Source organism: Hyaena hyaena, unplaced genomic scaffold (assembly GCF_003009895.1).
Source record: "Hyaena hyaena isolate Hyena2069 unplaced genomic scaffold, ASM300989v1 scaffold_75, whole genome shotgun sequence".
In the NCBI taxonomy this organism is placed as follows: domain Eukaryota; kingdom Metazoa; phylum Chordata; class Mammalia; order Carnivora; family Hyaenidae; genus Hyaena; species Hyaena hyaena.
Window position 1 is genome coordinate 3,928,824 of NW_024080707.1, and position 3,302 is coordinate 3,932,125.

The 3,302-nt window shown below is 39.4% G+C and overlaps 1 long non-coding RNA gene across 1 annotated transcript in view; it reads left to right on the top strand.

The window, feature by feature from the left end:
* Positions 1-2,409: 2,409 nt before the first annotated feature.
* The window catches only part of LOC120232608, a 19,338-nt gene continuing 18,445 nt past the window's right edge, over positions 2,410-3,302 (top strand). The window contains exon 1 of the long non-coding RNA XR_005528604.1: positions 2,410-2,488. This is a non-coding gene — a long non-coding RNA (uncharacterized LOC120232608). The remainder of the gene's footprint in view (positions 2,489-3,302) is intronic.

A 3,302-nucleotide genomic window follows, 5' to 3' on the forward strand; every position in this document is an offset into this window, starting at 1 on the left:
CTAGGACCATGCCACTCTTAGGTTGTTTTCATTATGTCTACACCAGTAAGTAATCCCAGAGGATTTGAGTGGTTCTAATAACTCAACCACGAGTTTCTAGGGCAAAGGAAACCTAAAGGGAGTAACTTGAATCAAGGACAAGTGATAGACTTGATAACAGTACCTGTTTGAGCACCTAATACATTATTTTACCTAATCATCACAATAACCTCTATGGGAGAATTATTAGAATTCATAAATAAAGACACTGAAGCTCTCAGAGGCTTACCTACCTAGTAAGGGGAAGAATTGGGATTTATCCTAGAATTATCAAATACCAAACCTTCTTTTTGTCATTCTTGGAGCTGAAAGCTTCAAGATTTAGCAATGTAATTTAGGAAATCTCAGTATTTTTGCTCAACTGAAGTAAGGCAAAAGATCAAAAAGTAGTTCCTCTCAGCAGCCCCTTACCCACCTTAAGATCAAATCCTCCTTAATGGCATGGTTCTTATAGGCACATGCTTGGTTAGAAGGAATTCTGAGCACGACCCATTTTAATCATTTTAGAAAGACACCGAAAGACAGGGCGAATACCCTGAAGCTGTTTGTCTATCTGCACTTGGTAACAAATGCCTACCAACAGGGCAGAGCTTGCAAGGAAGGCTGAGAGACAGAGCACCCAAGCATAGAAAACAGTGTGCCTCGAACAGAATAGCCCTGTGGCAGAATGTATTTTTTTAAAGATGAACACAACAATGTCTCCTCCCACGTGCTCTTCTGAAATGTGATCTTGCAACACCCCAACTTCAGGTGGAGTTCAATGCACTTACCCTTGAGTCTGGGCTGGTCTTAATGATTTGCTTGACCAATCAAATGTGTTGAAAGTGACAAGACATACTGGGTCTTCCCAGGCTGTGTCATAAGAAGCATGTCAGCTTTGGCATGGGTCTGTTGAACCACTTACCCTTGAAATACTCTCTCTGAGAAGCCCAGGCCATACAGAGAAGTCCTGTGTGGGGACTCCAGGTGACAGCCCCAGTGGAGCTCCCATTCAACAGCTGTGAGCCTTGGGAGTCAGGCATTTTGAACATCTCATCTAGTCAACTCTACAGATAACCACAGCCGCAGCCAGGGCCAGCTCCATAATTTGTAGGACTCAATGCAAAATGAAAATCCTGAGCTTCCTGTTCAAAAAAATATTAAGAGATTCAAGACAGCAACAGCAGAGCATCGAACCAAGTGTGAGGTCCTTCTAGACATGGGGCCCTGTGTGACTGCACAGGTCACATGCTATGAAGCCTGCCCTGGCCTTGTAGTAGTAGACTCTCATTGCAACCAGGTACCATATAACTATGAAACACAATGGGACATTGTTATTCTATTTCACTATGTCTTGGGGTGGTTTGTTATTCTGCAAAAGAAAATTAGGACATTCCCACACAACACCTGTAGGTAGCCCTAACCAGAAAAATGCTAAAGGCAGCAAGGCTACCAAAGTACCTTCTGCTCAAATGTATATAGGAGGATGATTTTATAAACTAAAACACAAAAAAAATCTCAGATCCAAAAGTAAGGCTTCCTTGGGGTCAGAGAGATTTTTCTCATTTGGGCAGATCCTGGGAGAAGGCAGGCAGTATATTTGTCTCAGCAATAGCTAAAAGAAGAAGCATTGCCATTAAAAATAAAAGTCAAACAAACTATGAATAAAATTGTACTCTGTGATTAGATTTATTGGAACAATGGAAGGAAATTAAAAGCGAGGAAGCCAAACCACTTTGGTTATCTCTAAGGTATCAGGGAGAATGAGTTTTCCTGGAGATACATAACTAACTTTATTTTCTAAAAAAGTTAAAAAGGTAGATTCTGCAAACTGTAGTTTAATTCCCTCATTCTGGGCTAGATTATGGAATAGCATGTTAAACGAATACTTTGTGAATTACTAAAAGAGGAAGAATTGATCACTAAAATCTCACACCAATTCATTAGGACCAAATCATGGTAGACACAGAGTTTGACACACAGTTGGTAGTCAAGAAATACTTGTTCTTTGAACTAATTTTTTTTGATGAAGTTATCACACATTTTGTAAAGAATTCAAGACATTTAGCAATGCATTTCATGAATTCCTTGAAGGAAAAAAAGAGAGAAATGTGGGCCACAGGATAGTGGAGTTAGGAGATTATAGCTGATTCAACAATCCATTACAAATGCTTTACAAAAGTCAGACCACCTGGTGTATCTAGTGTAATGGGAATTAAAGCACGGATTTTGATGTCATCATTCTGCCATTTGTTTGTGGTAAGACCTTGGACAAATTATATAACCTCTATCATTCTCCCTCTCCTCACCTAAGTAATATCCCATGTGGGATAGGCATGAGGCAGTTAAACAGAAAACTCAGGTCAGTTGGCTATGTTCCGCCCCCAGAGAACCGGGGCAGGTGGTTCCTCTGCCAGGGACACAATTACAGTGAGAGGCGGGAAACAACCAAAGAGGAAAAGATTTTTGAGTAAGAGGAAAGTCTTTTGGGCAGTACTTGGCTCAAAAGACTGCCCTTTTATTTCAACAGACTTTAGATACAGAGATCCCTAATAGCCTGTCCCTCACCATAGGTCTGAGAAGAGTCACTGACAGTCTAGAGCCTTTGTGGGGATTTTGATGTGGGGGGAGAGAGCATCTGGTATTTGTATGTCTCTTCTTTAACTATTAGGTACAGAAACAAAACATAAGAATGATATAAATTCAAGCAACAGGAATACATAATTCAGGAAAACACCATGCTTGAAGACACAACTTAGAGCAGCATCAGGTATTGAGGGTTCTGTGCAGATCAGCATTAAAGGGGAAAGCAAACAATCTAGGGATAGGTCAGGACGACTGACAAAAGGCCTGGGCCTCACGTTCAAAGCTCTCCAGTGTAGATTTTTTATGTTATCTCCAAATAAAGTTATATATTTGGTGTCCTGGAGATATACTTAAAGAATAGAAAGAAGGTCATATTCATGATGCAACTTTAAACTTGTGTTTCATTACTAAACCACCTATAATGTGTTGTCAATTGATATTTTTAATAATATCAATACATTTAGTAAGACAATCTCATTATTTTCTGCATGACAAAAACAGATTGCTTTTATCATATGGTAACAAAAGTGTTACTAAAACCCACATACTGTAAATAAGTGTGATCCCAATTTTTACAACCTTATTTTAGCATTTTTATTTTTTTTTAAATTTTTTAAATGTTTTTTATTTATTTCTAGGAGAGAGAGAGAGAGAGAGACAGCGTGAGCAGGGGAGGGTCAGAGAGAGAGGGAGACACA